The 16476-nt window shown below is 42.5% G+C and overlaps 1 protein-coding gene across 1 annotated transcript in view; it reads left to right on the top strand.

Moving 5' to 3' along the window:
• Positions 1–16476, top strand: part of asap1a (ArfGAP with SH3 domain, ankyrin repeat and PH domain 1a) — a 220738-nt gene that overhangs the window by 50575 nt on the left and 153687 nt on the right. The gene's annotated exons all lie outside the window — the stretch shown is intronic.

Here is a 16476-nt window from a genome sequence, read left to right as displayed (position 1 = left end):
ATACCATCATGGAAAGCAGTCAGGCAAATCTGCAATACTCAATTTAGTTGAATGGTCCAAGGCAGTGGCTCAAATGGACTTCAGCTCTTGTTGAGTGAAATATTTATTCATAACACTTTTCAATAACTGTAACCAACTGTGATTTCAGCCCTCCTAGTAAAATGCAATCTTTCTTGCTTTCTTTCTTGCTTACTTGCAAAGTCAGCCAAAAGCATAACTGATGCTTTGCTTGGGTATTTCTTCATTCTTTATAAGTGAAGAAACCAGTAACAAACGAATGTGATCTCGATCTGAAACGATCTTGTTTACTCAGTGCGCTTTCTAAATTTGTATTTGTGATTCCGGGCTTGCGGGTCTCGCTGGTTATGTAATTGATGGTTTCTCAGGAAAAGGCTTAGGACTTCATGGAGCATTCCTTTGGGACACATTTCCTGTGGAATCTTGAGCGCTGCAGCTCGTCCTGTCTCCGCCCTATCGCCTGAACTTGGCTTCTTTAGGACAGTGCTCATTTAAAAATGTGGGTCATTCAGGAGAAGACGTCCCCAGCCCTTCTCCTGACTGTAGTTGTGCTTGATCTCTTCTGAGTGCATGTTTTCTGTGCACATGGTTGAATGCACTGTATGCTGATTGAGTGTTCGTCATTCACATCATGTGAAATGAGTTAATCTGTTTATGTTAAAAGCGAACACTGGGAGTGTGGTAAGAATGACCTACTTCTTTCTTGTGCTGCTTTTTTTTGGGGGGGGTGTTTTTGAGGGTTGAACTTGAGAATGAATAAAGAATGCTGATGTCATCTGGTCCACATCTGGCTCGTTGTTGATTTTTGGTTTTCTGAAAAAAATCAAGTCTTACGAAGGAAGATTAACAGTCCTAGTAGTAGAAGTGGGACACAATAGCGCTTCTCTGGGTCTGTATTTGGATTTAAATCGAAAGGAAGTACATCAGAATATATATATATATATATTTTTTAATTAAATATAAGCCATTTCCATATCCTTGGAAACACTGGGGAGGGGGAAAACCAGGAAGAAATGCCAGCGCTGTCAGCATGGTGTGTAAATGACAATCTGGCTCTGACAGTTCCTCAACCTCCGCTACATCATTACAGTTCATAATAAGTTTACATGGTTAATAGCAGAGCTGCTTGCATGCAGCGTGTCACCCCATACTTAAAAGAAATGCATCAAACTGATTTTTGATGGCTTGTCCGTACGACGAACGTGTACCACCACAGAGGACCCGATTGTAAGAGCAAAGCAGCGTATCTCAAACACTTGACCACCGGACAACGAAATTTGTATCTTTTATTTACATAAGCTAGATGGTTTTTTTTTCTGGCGCTTATTTTTAATTTGCTTTTTCAGAAAATATTCATGATGGTTTCATATAAAACTAGTTAAAATAGTTTTATTAGTCTACTAGCTTGTTGGACAGTTGACAGTTTGTCATGGAAGGGCGATGGATGTACAGTAAATGCAGGAAGAGTTTTATTGAAAGCATGTTAGCAAACCGATCCAAAACGGAGACAAAGGCAGTAGCACGGGCAGGATATCAGAGGTAATACAATACTCACAGATCAAAACCAGAAAAGCGATGCAAAATACAGAACTTTCACAAAGTCTGTGTTACCAAGTATATGTATGCGCTGTGATTGCGCTCTAATCAGGAACAGGTGCATGGTAATTAGTCCAAATGGCATGCATGCGCTTTGCAATTTGCAGCTGCACGTTCCAAGCTCCAAAGCATGTGGATGTGACAGATGTAACCAGATACTGACACATCAAGTTTGATATTCAATGGTAACTATACAGTAATGTAAAGTGAAAGCGCTGGTTCACTGCTGTCCACCAGCAGAATCGCACCATAATAAATGTCGTGGTGTTGTTTTTGGTGCATGGCATGCGGTGTCAAAGAAAGGAATAAACGTGTTCATAACTGCGATGTGTATCTCATTACTGGCATCACTGTCACAAGACAACACCGCAATCTATTGACGTGAAATACACTACACAATTTGATGGTTCATATACTTTTTTTTTTTTTTCAGGTTGATTTTGTGCCTTTTGTAAATATTTTGCTCATCATCCACTCCTCAGGAGCTCTGCTTTTAGGCAGTGGCTAAGTATCTATATTATTTGATTGTACCTGAGAGCTATATTTTTGAAAGAACTTGGTTGGTTCCGTTTCCCAATATTTACACAATTCATCATGACCCTGCTCAGGCAGTTACTAAGGATGCTGTAAGTGCATTGCACAGCACAACATGGGCTTTGTTTGCCCTGTGAGCTGCACATCTGACAGCTTGGCATTAAAATCAAAACCTCTCAGGGGATCCCAGTCCTGATGGAAGTCTTTAATCTTAACCAGATTAAAAAAAAAAAAAACCTGAATAGTACTCTTCCTATTCGTATCTGGGTCCGTCTCGGAAACTGGTCTCTCATTTGGGACATTATGGTCAAAAAATAAATTTTCTAATTTTACTTTTTTTTTTTGCATTTACCAAACACTCAATGTTTCTTTTGTCATGTTTAATAAGAATAAAGATAGTATCTTGCTTTATCTGGCCTCCACTGTGGAAATTTTTTTTAAAATTACAATTCAAACGCTTTTGTAAAATTGATTTCCATATAAAATAACTCCATCATGAAGAATTAAAGCCCCTCCTTCACAGATGAGTGAAAATATTGAATAAATTTCCTCTTTTTGATTGCTTGGGTTAAAAATGCCAAGTTATGATGACTGAATTGATTATTCACTTAAATATGAATAATGGGATACATTTTGGGGATTTGATATGGTGAAATAGGACACAATGGAAAGATGAGAATAACGGCGCTGGTAAAAGAAGAGCGACTGTACCGGCTGAAGGTCACGCGGGTCTCTGTTGCGGTGCACGAGCAACGGGACATCACTACCGCACCGGACGGAGCGCGAGGCGGGGGGCGGGGCAAAATGACTGGCCGTAGATTCTATCAAAAGTTTTATCTAAATTGACCATGGTTGCAAAATATTGGCCAAAAATACGCAAACACCACTACGAAATACGAAAGTAAGATGAAAAAGAAACATTCTATTGCCTTATACTGCAAGACTAAAACAAAATAAAACCGTCAAAACTCACCTTTTCAGTGATAACATCCGAACAGATCACCCGCGTAACAGAAAGACCGCAAATGGAAGCACGATCGACTTCTAACTGTTGGAGTGGAAAATTCCATTCTACACATGCAAATTGTTAATGTGTGTCCTTCCCCGCACACAAATAACACGCTACGGTAAAAAATAGACCACAACTCATTTTATAGCTCAGAAATTCATACAAGACCAGCTACCATCGTAACATATTCTGTAAGAAACATATTCTATACCTAACTTTCAGCTTCCGTTTTAAAAAACAGAATCGCAGATTTATAACTAAATGTTTCTATGGCGTAGTGATTTTAAGTTCCTACTTTTGGTGAGGTAGTGACCTTGACCCTGAGGCTTTCCGTTTAGATCAAAACACACGATCGTATTGGTTTTGGGTCTGCGGAAAATGGAGTTACGACGGTGATCAAATATTTTGCATGATGTTTTATTACGGTTATGATTACTCTGTGAGCGCACCAATCCTTAGGTGTATAAAGTTACAACTTAAAATACAATTAGTGATAACTGTAGACTTTTCAGTGGACTACAACCTTTTTAAGGGAATGCGATGGAGTCAACCATTTATCATGTCCCAGATCAAGCCGCCATTTTTCCACAAATTTGCAGAATTTTTGCCAAATTCTGAATAGAGTATTCACATCAAAGATTTAGTTTTATCTGTATTATTTCTTTCATCACTTTATTTCAAATTAAAACCAACATCACCATTCAAAACCGTATAGTTTATTGACTGTGAGTATATTTAGTGGGGTACCCACACAGTACCCAGTTTCTGAGACAGACCCATCTGTAACTGTATCTGTTAAAGTCACACTGTTTGTTCAATGGGATGTGTTTTCCCTTTACGGTCAGAGTTTATAAATGAAAACGTGTGCATGAAGTGACTACCTGATGTAGGAATTTGTTTGTTTACTTGTTTATGTTCGGGGAAGCATATGCCATTAATCCGGAATTTTCTGCCAAGGTATGCACTGGCTTTCCTCAACTTCCTGGGGAATCCCCACCTGACTCTGTGTGTGGTTTTTGATTTAGGCTTTAGCATTGGCTATAAAATCTTAAGAACTAAAGACGTATCGAACATTCTGGGCTGAGTATCAGAACGTCTGCTGCCATGGATACGTAATAAACACCGTCATTAAAACACCGAACTGCTTTTTTTTTTTTCTTTCCAGAACCCTGCATTTTGTTCACTGGGCCTGCAAATGTTTTGGCATGTCCTCACAGTGTTGATTCTGACAAGGGCTCTAAGTTCAGTCAGGGTTGCGTGATGAGATTCTCAGTTGTGATGAGTTTGTAGGCAGGGTTCGAAAAACGTGCTGCTTTCTCCCTTCTTGGCAGGTTAAGCTATGGAAGGTAGTGGAGTGGTTCTTCAGCTCTGACTCTCAACAGCCAGCCAGTAAACTGGCCTCAGCACATTTCTTGGAATTAAACACTCCACTTTCCACACACAACCATTAGCGTGCCATTTTTCGCTGAGAGAAGGAGAGGGTGTCGTGTTTCATCTGGTGGCCGGTCGGTCATTGCAATTCCCCGCTGACCTACATGTGTGCGCACGGCAACGAGTGTGCAGGTCTTAATGAAGCTTTTCTAATAAAAGCCCTGATTGGCAGAGAGTCCTTGAAAAACTATTTTTTGGCAGATTGTTCTCTTCTTTGTGCTGCTTGGCTGATGGTTCGCTTCACAAGAGGGATAAGGAGAACTGAGAATGGATTCCTCATCACACTTTTTTTTTTTTTTTTAAATATTTCACTTGATGTTAATTAGAAATGTCTCACTTTTCAGCATTGACATGCAACCAAGAAGAATGGAATTTTGGCTCGCCATAAAGAAGTCAGTACTTATTTGTGGGCCTGTCAATCAGTTAATTGTCCTGCAAGTAGTTATGATGCCTGATCTCATTGTCTTTTCTGTTGACTTTTTAATACCATTCTTACAATATAAACAGAACAGTAATTTGCAGGGCTTTTTAATCCCCCGCTAGCCGAAAGGCCTAAAAAGGGATTATGTCGTGGCGATTTTCGTCCATCCGTCCTGGGAAGGGTGCTCACCTTCTGAAATCAACTCCTCTCAAAATTTTTGGAGGAATTTCCCGAAACTTGGTAGGATTCTTTGTTGTATGTCGGTAATGCGCATATTATAATTTCATTCAATTCGGTCACATTTTACCAGAGTTACAGCCCTTGTTGAACAAAATTATACTTTGAAAATTTCATGAGTTTTTTTTCTTACTTCTGAGATCAGCACCTCTCAATTTTTGGAGGAATTTCACAAAACTTGGCAAAAAGCTTTGTTATATGTCGGTAATACGCATATTGTTATTTTGTTCAATTCGGTCACATTTTACCAGAGTTGTGGCCCTTGATTACCAACCTTTCACAATTTCATGAAGGTGTGCTTGCATTCTGACATCAGCTCCTCTTACAATTTTTGGACAAATTTCTTGAAACTTGGCAGAAGGCCTTGTTCTATGACGGTAATACGCATATTGCGATTTAATTTCGTTTGTGAAAATTTAATCAGAGTTTTGACCCTTGATTAAAGAACTTTGACAATTTCATGAGGGTGTACGTTCTTCTGAAATCAGCTCCTCTCACAATTTGTGGAAGAATTTCACCAAACTTGGCAAAAGGCTTTGTTATATGACAGTTATACGCAGATTGAAACTTCGTTTAATTTGGGCAAATTTTACCAGGGTTATGCCCTTGATTATTAATGAACTTGTACTTTTGGCAATTTCATCAAGGTGTGCTTGCTTTCTGATATCAACTTCCCTCACAATTTTTATCCCCCGCTGGCCGAAAGACCCGAAGGGGGGAATTATGTCGTGGTGATGTCTGTCTGTCCCGGGAACGATACTCACCTTCTGAAATCAACTTCTCTCACAATTTTTGGAGGAATTTCATGAAACTTGACAGGATTCTTTGTTCTATGCCGGTAATACGCATATTACAATTTCTTTCAATTCAGTCGCATTTTACCAGAGTTATGGCCTAGTTGCCAGCAGGGGATATTGTGCTCTCAGAGCACTCTTGTTTAAACAGTCTAATGGCCCTTTTCCACTACCCTTTTTCAGCTCACTTCAGCTCACTTCAGCCCGACACGGCTCGCGTTTCGACTACCAAAAACCAGCACGACTCAGCTCGTTTCAGCCCTGCTTAGCCCCTAAAACTCGCACCGTTTTGGAGTGGGGCTGAAGCGAGCCAAACCGTGCCGAGTGAGGCTGGGGGCGTGAGCAGACACTCCCCTGTGCACTGATTGGTGAGGAGGAGTGTCCTCACATGCCCACACACGCCCCGCGAGCACGCTGGGATCTGTAAACACCGCAAACCCGGAAGGAGAATAATTACGAATTACGAGAATTTCTGAAGCCTTATGCGCCTCGCCTCATCTATACGCTCTTGCCAGTATCTGTCAGCGTTGTCGGTGACAACAAGCCACAGCACCAAGACCAGCAACACTAACGACTCCATGTCCTCCATGTTTATTGTTTACTATCCGGGTCGTGAGACTACCGCTTAAAAGCTCACTGATGTCACTGTTTGCGCTGCTTAACGACATCACCTGACGTCCACCCACTTTCGCTAACTCCACCCAATGTGTCCACCCACTTCCAGCCAGCACGGTTCAGCGCGGTTGTAGTCGAAATGCAACTCCAACAGCCCCGCTCAGCCCGACTCAGCACGGCACGGCTCAGCCCGACTCAGCCGCGTTTGTAGTGGAAAAGCGGCATAAAAGTGTTCGAGTGTAGAGTACAGACATGGAAAAAATTTGAGCCTATAGTTTTTTGGGTTATTTATATTTTTTTGAAAGTTTTTTCAAATTTTTTGTTGTTTTATTGATTTTGTTTGAGCCCCATTTATTATCTAATAGGTGTTTTAATAAAGCATTGAGTACGAAAGTCATGCTTTTTCAAGCAAAAATGAAAAAATAAGTGATTACAATTTATGCATCCATACAGAGTAGTAATGATGATTATAAGAAACATATTAAAAACAAAAACGTTGGTTTTCAGTTCCGTTTTTTCAGTCAAGTGTGTTCTGAATTTCAGTTTCAGCCAAAAGTTTTCATTTCAGTCCGTCACTAATCGAAATGACAAAGAACTTTTGCTTGGATTTGTTGGTGTTTCCATATACTTGTGTGCTTCTGATTTTGAGAGCATTGTTTATCTGTACATGTGAAATAGCATTGTCAAAATTGGCAGAAAATGACATTCCTTCTAAAAAAAAAAAAAGGCATAAAAATTGAACCATTTGAATATCTGTTTCTGCACGTTGTATACATAAAGGGGCAATACAGTGAGGGACATAACTACTTGTATTGGTTTGTTTATTTAGATATAGACGTCTCTAAAAAAAAAAAAGTACATACTTCCATATTACAAAATAAACAAAATTATTAGTTACGGTGTATATAGAACAGACATTCAGCACTATGAGCGAGCTGTGCTGTAATAAGCTGTGCACTTTCCTCATTCACTGGCCAATCAGGTAGCACTTATGAGTTCCCCCAGCCACCCTGCAAAAAAACGAACAAAAAAACAAAAACTTATGCCCATTTTCATACAAGAACTTGCAAAGTAGTTGTGGAAAAATAAATAAATCATCAGCGCTACCACGATCAGAAATTTTCATTTTCACAATCAAATTTTTTTCAAACAACTCTCAGGGTTCGTACGGCCTGGAAAAACCTGGAATTTCAAAATATGCCCTAAAGGCCTGGAAAAGTGCTTGAAATTCATATTGAGTCCTTGAAAATCCTGGAAAATTGGTCTTAAACAAATAAAATGATAAAATGCCTTTATTGTAGGTTATATCTAAAGTTTCTGTACATGCGCGCGTACGTGTTTTCATAGAAAAATCATAGCGACGATCAACCATCGGTATTCAATCTTTATAGCGACGCGAACGCCATCTGTTGGTAAAATAATAAGATGCAATGCTGTGATTTTGACGCATGCGTTATTGGTCTGTACAAAGTGGCGCCACCCGCAAACATCATGCGTTAGCTCATAAGCGATCAGCTTTCGGTAGTTTTAGTGTAGGTTTTTTTTTTTTTTTTTTAGTTATATATATTTTTATTAATTGTGATGCCTGGAAATTGTTTGTTTACTGATCAATGGCTACAAAAGCCAGAATACGGGAAGTGGCTGCGGCGAGTGCCGGGAGACAGACACAAGACACAGTGCACATTATGCGTGAAGACGTTTGACATATCTAACATGGGCGAGGCTGCTATCACGAGCCACCAAAAGGGAAAGAAACACCAAGAACAGGTGGCCATGATAGCGAACTGCATGCGAATCATGGATATATGCCCGTCGGTCGTCACTAACTTGACTAAGCCACCTGATGCAGTGCCGCAGCCAAGTACGTCTGCCACGAGTACCGACAGTGACAACAGAACATGCAAAGGTAGATTAGACAGTTATTTTTCGCGAAACGACACATTAAAAGCGGAGATAATTTGGTGTCTGCATATCGTCACAACTCATTCATCATACAAGTCATCTGAAGGCACAAATAAGCTCTTTTGTGATGTGTTTCCTGATAGTGCCATAGCAAAGTCGTTTGGGTGTGGTGAATCAAAATGTGCTCGTATATAATTTTTATATATATATATACCACATTATAGCAGCTGCAAAAGACAATGTCCTAAATTTGATAAAATATGTATTTTCACAAGAAAAAGATAGTATGAATCTTTAATTTCCATAATTCAAAGTTTTAATTGCATTTTGAATGATAATTATTGTTGATACACATGATTATTGTTGTTGATAAACAAAATAGAAACATTTCTGTGTACATGTTTTTCTTGGCTGAGGTCCTGGAAAAATAAGATTGTAACCTGGAAAAGTCATGGAATTTCATTCCCTCTCAGGGGGAAGAACCCTGAACTCTTATATAATTGTATAAAAAAACATCCATTGATGGCAAATGTTCGGCCAACATCAATAATAAGTGTTATTCCTTCTCTGGATGTTGAGTCTACTTGCAGCTTCGTCCAACTACGAATAAGAAAAAAAAAAAACAAGCAAACAAACATACAATCTGCTTGTCCAGGGTGCTCAGGCCAGTTGTTTGTCAGTTACTGCTATAAATTCCAAATGGTATCTCTGTCAGGGTACCACCAGCTGGACTAGTGGTTAGCATGTCCACCTCTTGATCGTGAGCTCTATTCACGGTCAGTCATACCAAAGACCATCATAAAAATGGTATCTACTGCCATCTGGCGAGGCACGCAGCAATACAGATGTGAGTCAAACTTTTGCGGTTACCAGAGGACTGCCCCCCCCCCCCCCCCCCCCCCCCCCACTGTAACCCTAGCTATGTAATAGGCGAGAGGCCAAGGGCTACGAAATGGAGATCGGCACCGCCAAACACGCCATGTGTGGTGCGGGTAGGACTTTGACTGCTATCTGGCAAGGGACGCGGCAATACAGATGTGAGTCAAACTCTCGCGGTTACCAGAGGACTGGCCCCCCACTGTAACCCTAGCTATGTAATAGGCGAGAGGCTGAGGGTTAGAGAAGCGGAGATCGGCGCCACCCGATGTGCCTTAAGTACCTGGTGAGTACTGGGATGGGAGACTGCCTGGGAAGACCAGGTCCTGGCATGGGAGGGACTTTGACTTGGACCTCTGTCAAGGACTATGATCAAAACCAAATTTAATATCTGTTGCACCTTATGTGGAGGAGTTGAAATATCTTAACCAGGTGGTCAATGAATGTGAGCTGTTTATTGTACATGTCTGATTCATCTGAAAAATGGCATCTACTAGGCTCAGTATGCTCTTTTGGCCGAGGAAATCCAACATCCTTGACAACAGGGATGGGTTGGTGATGAATTCCATAGCTTTTAGCTATACTTTGTTTTAGCACTGTCGCTTGTGATTTTTTTTTTAATCTTTCCAAATGCTGTGGCCACAGGTGGCGTTGGTGATCTAGCAGTAACTCTTCCTTTTTGCTCTTGGAGTTTGGTTGCGTTCTACATACTGAGCTGGTTGCCACGTTTTCAAGTGGTATATCAAATCGAATGTGGTGTTCTTGGGTGTTGATACACTATATGGAAAAATTTGTGGACACCGGACCATAAAACCTATATAAAGGTCTTCCTGAGAGAACTGTTGACCTAAAGTTGGAAGCATACAATTGTACAAAATGTCTTTGTATGCTGTAGCTTTATCCTGTCTTTACTGGAACAAAGAGGCCCAAACATGTTCCAGCATGACCGTATCTCTGTGCACAAAGCGAGCTCCATGAAGGACATGGTTTGCTAAAGTTGGAGTGGAAGATCTTGAATGGCCTGCGCAGATCCATGACCTCAAGCCTCCTCGCCCAAGATCAATGCCTGACCTCACTAATGCTCTTGTGGCTAAACGTGTAGAAATTCCCTCAGCCATGTTCCAAAATCTGGTGGAAAGCCTTCACAGAAGAGTGGAGGATGTCATGGCAGCAAATGAGGGATTGACCAACTTCGGACTGGGATGTTCAGCAAGCACATATGGGTGTGATGGTCAGGTGTTCACAAAGCTTTGGCCATAAAGTGTACTTGGCGTGAACAGTGAAACCGTGACCTGTTCTCACTGATGACCTGTCTCCTTAATCTTTTTTCAAATACCCTTTTTCCTATTTTGGTGGTCGAAATTTTGGAGACGTTCTCCAAGGCTTTATGGAGCTTTTAGAACATAATTTACATTTTACAATTTAAAGCATGGTGGTGTAGTGGTTAGCGCTGTCGCCTCACAGCAAGAAGGTCCGGGTTCGAGCCCCGTGGCCGGCGAGGGCCTTTCTGTGTGGAGTTTGCATGTTCTCCCCGTGTCCACGTGGGTTTCCTCTGGGTGCTCCGGTTTCCCCCACAGTCCAAAGACATGCAGGTTAGGTTAACTGGCGACTCTAAGGTGGGGTTTACATTAGACCGTATCAGCGGATCATCAGATTAACGTTTTTAAAATGATTAGCGTGCACACAACAACACCAATACACGATTCGCGTGCACACAGCAACACCAATACAGGGATACGCTCGGCTCCGCAGGCATCCTGCGCTCCAAATCACTCCGCCCTGAACAGCGAGTGCCCTCTGGAGGGTGCGCACTCCGGCCCTGCGCAGCTCACAGAGTGCGCGAGTGAAGTGCACGAGCAGTGATTTCGGGACTGAGCCGCTGTGTGTGTGTGTGATCCCAGCGCATATCACTTACCACTTGCAAGTGGAAGGATGGCAAGCCTAAAGACAATCATAACTACACAATGGGCAGTATTTGCATCAGTATTTGCAGTATTTTCATACTTTTATACTCTTTAATGAAAGGTGATACAAGGCGGAAGTCCGCGCCGTTTTTCAGCAGTCGCGTCACATGACCAACACCAGCGAATCAGGAAGGTGGATGTCACAGTGACGTTGTCCAGTGACGACGCCAGCTAGAGCTCAGCACAAGCGTATCCGCATATTCTCAATGTTTACACAGCACCGGACCAGACACGATCTAGATTGAATACGTGGACCCTGGCGGATTCCCGTTTCCCGGCGTTTCCAGGTGTTTTAATGTAAACGGACAGTGCATCCGCGAAGAAAACGAGACAGATACGGTCTAATGTAAACCTGGCCTAAATTGACCGTAGGTGTGAATGTGAGTGTGAATGGTTGTCTGTGTCTATGTGTTAGCCCTGTGATGACCTGGCGACTTGTCCAGGGTGTACCCCGCCTTTCGCCCGTAGTCAGCTGGGATAGGCTCCAGCTTGCCTGCGACCCTGTAGAACAGGATAAAGCGGCTAGAGATAATGAGTGAGTAATAAATTCTTACATTTAGATTTATCTGGGCTTAAATTTTAGGATAGATTTTTAGACAGCTGAATTTCAAATTGATTTTCTTAGATGACATTTGAGGCAGAACTAAAAAAGTTTAACTTGTGGATACCGCTTCAATGCTGTGTTGTGTATGGGTAAATTTGGAGAAAGTCTTGCATTGGTTCTTTCAGCAGTTCCTGAGTATAAAAAATGACCTCATGCTTTTGTGAAGCTAATGAATGGACCCTGACGTGTTTTCAATGGAGAGCCCAGCCAGTAAGTTCTCATTTTGTTTCTCTTGCTTATGAATTTTATTTATTTATTTATTTATTTATTTTTAAATGTGAGAATCTGTATTGTATATGACTGTAATAAAAAAAAAAATGGCCGTTATAAACATTGATTTTTGGACACCTGCTTATAAGACATAAAGATGTTTATAAATGCTTATGAACGCAACCACAGGCACTAAAGTCAGGGTCATGGCCATGTCATAAGACTTCTTCATATAGGTGTCTTCTAAAAACAACAATAGCAAAAAAAAAAAAGTCTACTGGGATTTGTAGAGTTTTTGTTGTTGTCTTGGCAACTGTAGTAGTATGTGTGTTTAATGAGATCAAGCATGGCAGCATTCTGTCCCATGGTCCTGATTAATGTAACTCCGACACTGATTAGCTGCATGGTGAGGACACCTGCTAGGCCACTCTCCCATTTTCTCCTCGATGACTTCTCATTACTCCATTCTCCTCATCTGACTTCACTGCACCTCACTGTTGCCAGTCAAGAGCATGATGGTGTGTGAAATATAATTGGTTTTGTGGTCGTGAGATACCCTGTGTGTTCCATGCTGTATTCACACACACTGTTTATTCTTATTTCCCAAGCTACTCGGTTGAAGGGGTCCAATGTCTTATTAGAGAGTCCCTGAAATTATGGCCGCTGAGAATGTTGCTGGAATTGTTCAAAAATGACACGTTTGGGCTTCAAGATTCTTTATTGACACTCACTCCCACCGTATCACTTCTAAAAGTAAATCCTAAACACTTAACCCATCTGAAGCAGTGAACACACACACGTGCGCACACATACCAGCAGTTGGGGGTTAGGTGCCTTGCTCAAGGGCACTTCAGCCCAAGGCTGCCCCATGTTAACCTAACCGCATGTCTTTGAACTGTGGGGGAAATCCGAGCACCTGGAGAAAACCCACACAGACATGGGGAGAACATACAAACTCCACACAGAAAGGCCCCCGTTGGCTGCTGGGCTTGAACCCAGAACCTTCTTGCTGTGAGGTGACGGTGCTAACCACTACACCACTGTGCCACCCTAGAGTTATGTGCCTGTGTAAGAGTTATGCTATGGTTGGTGGTGTACAAATGTGTAGTAAAGTGACCAAATGCAGTGATAGAAATAGCATAGTAAGTAGTAATGGCAAAAGATGTGATACTGGAGCAACAGTAATGAAAAAGTTTAATGTTGAATGATGAGTGACCAGAGCAGTGAAAGTACAGTGATATGTAGCCGAGTTACCAGTGCAATAATAAGTCCAGTAATTGAGTGATTTAACAGTTTGATAAGTACACTGTGTGTGGGCAAAAACTGTTCTTGAACCTGCTTGTCCCCGGTACGAATGCTGCAGTACCAGTGACCAGGCTGCAGAGGGAGAACCGTTGGTGCCTAGGGTGATGGTGGTCCTGTGTGATGTAGCTGGCCTTGTTCTGACACCTGGTCCAAAAGATCTCCTTGAAGAATGGAAATGCACATCCATTGACCTTTTCTGCCATCCTCACAACCCTCTGGATGGCGTTCCTGTCTTGCCATCCCACTGGTCAGAACGCTCTCTCTAGTACCACGGTAAAAGTTTACAAGCCAGCGTTTGCTTATGCCACATTTCCTAAGGTACCATAGGGGGTAAAGGCATTGGTATGCCTTCTTGAGCATGACCTTGTTGTGGGGCCACACTTGGTCATTGAAGCTCTATAGTCTCAGGAACCAGAAGCAAATGACTATTTCCACTGGTGTTCTGTTTAGGCTCATGGGGCGGGGGAGAGTGGGTCCCTTGGTGGTTTCTGAAGTCCACGCTGAACTCCTTAGTCTTGTTGACGTTCAGTGCAAGGATGTTTTCCTTGCACCATCGTGTTAGCTGGACTACCTCAACTTTCTACTCAAGCTGCTTGTTGTTTATCAGGCTAATAACTATGATGTCATCTGCAAACTTGATCCAGTTGTTGCTTTGTATGGCTGGACAGTCACGTGTGAGCAGACAGTACAACCGTGGGCTGAGGCAGCAACCTTGTGGCACTCATTGTGACAGCCTTGAGGACTAGAGTGCATGAGGTGTTGTTACCACTTGAGGCCTATCCATCAGGAAATCCATAATCCAATTGCAGATTGGGGTGCCCATGCCTAGGTCCCTCAGTTTTAGGATCAGCTTGGGGGGGAAAGATAGTACTAAGTGTAGAGAGTAGTCAACAAACAGTCCCTCCTGTCTAGGCCCATGTTTACATTAGACCGTATCAGCGGATCATCAGATTAACGTTTTTAAAACGATTAGTGTGCACACAACACCAATACACGATTTGCGTGCACACAGCAACACCAATACACGGATATGCTCGGCTCCACAGGCATCCTGCGCTCCAAATCACTCCGCCCTGAACAGCGAGTGCCCTCTGGAGGGTGCGCACTCCGGCCTTGCGCAGCTCACAGAGCACGCGAGTGAAGTGCACAAGCTGTGATTCGGGACTGAGCCGCTGTGTGTGTGATCCCAGTGCATATCACTTACCACTTGCAAGTGGAAGGATGGCAAGCCTAAAGACAATCATAACTACACAATGGGCAGTATTTGCATCAGTATTTGCAGTATTTTCATACTTTTATACTCTTTAATGAAAGGTGATACAAGGCGGAAGTCCGCGCCGTTTTTCAGCAGTCGCGTCACATGACCAACGCCAGCGAATCAGGAAGGTGGATGTCACAGTGACGTTGTCCAGTGACGACGCCAGCTAGAGCTCAGCACAGTGTATCCGCGTATCTCAATGTTTACACAGCACCGGACCAGACACGATCTGGATTGAATACGTGGACCCTGGCGGATTCCCGTTTCCCGGCGTTTCCAGGCGGTTTAATGTAAACGGACAGTGCATCCGCGAAGAAAACGAGACAGATACGGTCTAATGTAAACCTGGCCTAGGTGTTCCAGGCCTGTGTGTAGTCGACAGTCCCTTCTGTCTAGGTGTTCCAGGCCTGCGTGTAGTATCTGGGAGATGGTGTTGTCCACAAACCTGTTTGGTCTGTATGTAAACTGTAGTGGGTCCAAGGAGTCAGGGGTAATTACTTTTTTGGCTAATGGCACAAGGGTTGTCTCTTTGAAGCAGACTGCTGCAGTGACGTGTTGATGTCCGTGAACACAGTAGCCAGCTGGTCTGAGCAGATGCGGGGGGTGATTCCATTGCTCAGAGTAAAAATGGCAAAAAACACAACCAAAAAAGTTACACTCCTTCACCCAAAGACTTTATGACTCCATGTTTTGTACACAATGCATGCATAGTAGCTGAAGCAACCTGAAAAAAACCTTTTTTTCATGTTATTGGAGCCAAAGATTGCATGTTACTCGTGCCACTTTTGTTGGATTTTTTCCAACCACTTCAAGTCCATGTTTGACGCATCTTGTAAATGTGTTTGTCATGTATGGGTCTCCCTTCATTCAAGCAGATAGTCTGGTCTTGTATGACTGAAAAGAACTAGCCGAGAGCAATACCACTGTCTGTGGACAGACTTTTTATTAAAGGACTTTGAATACATTATAGGTAATAATTGGCAACCAGTCAGGAGTAAAAGAATGAATGAGTCTGATGCTAAACGAAGAAAAGGGATTCAGGATTGATTAATGAATGATGATCATGTTATTTACCTTTGCTGTGGAATTTGCATCATTACCTAATTGAAATGTTGTTTAGGTAGGGATTTCAGGATCGCCAGTTGTGACTAACTAGAACAACAACAACTTTATTCATCACACACTTGTGAAATTCCTCTCTGCATTTAACCCATCTGAAGCAGTGAACACACACACGTACCCAGAGCAGTGGGCAGCCATGCTAACAGCACCCGGGGAGCAGTTGGGAGTTAGGTGCCTCGCTCAAGGGCACCTCAGCCCAAGGCCGTCCCATATTAACTTAACCGCATGTCTTTGGACTGTGGGTGGAAACCGGAGCACTCGGAGGAAACCCACACAGAAAGGCCTCCGCTGGGCTCGAACCCAGAACCTTCTTGCTGTGAGGCGACCATGCTAACCATTTACAAAAATCGAAAGTCACCAACACCTCCTGTTAGAGTGACTCGCCTTCTGCTTGCACGAGGCTTTTGACAATACCAAAATTTTGACTTTGCTACCAAAAAAAGTATAATAACACTATGGTGCCATTAACACTTAAGCTATTCCACGAAATCGAGTTGTATGTGAGCCGATAGCCGACGAGGCACAGCACTGAGTCGGCTATAAGCCATGTATGATGAGATCAAGTGGAATAACTGTTTTA

Source organism: Neoarius graeffei, chromosome 1 (assembly GCF_027579695.1).
Source record: "Neoarius graeffei isolate fNeoGra1 chromosome 1, fNeoGra1.pri, whole genome shotgun sequence".
NCBI classification, from domain to species: Eukaryota; Metazoa; Chordata; class Actinopteri; order Siluriformes; family Ariidae; genus Neoarius; species Neoarius graeffei.
Note: the sequence above shows the minus strand (reverse complement) of the source record. Positions and strands in the feature narration are given on the sequence as shown.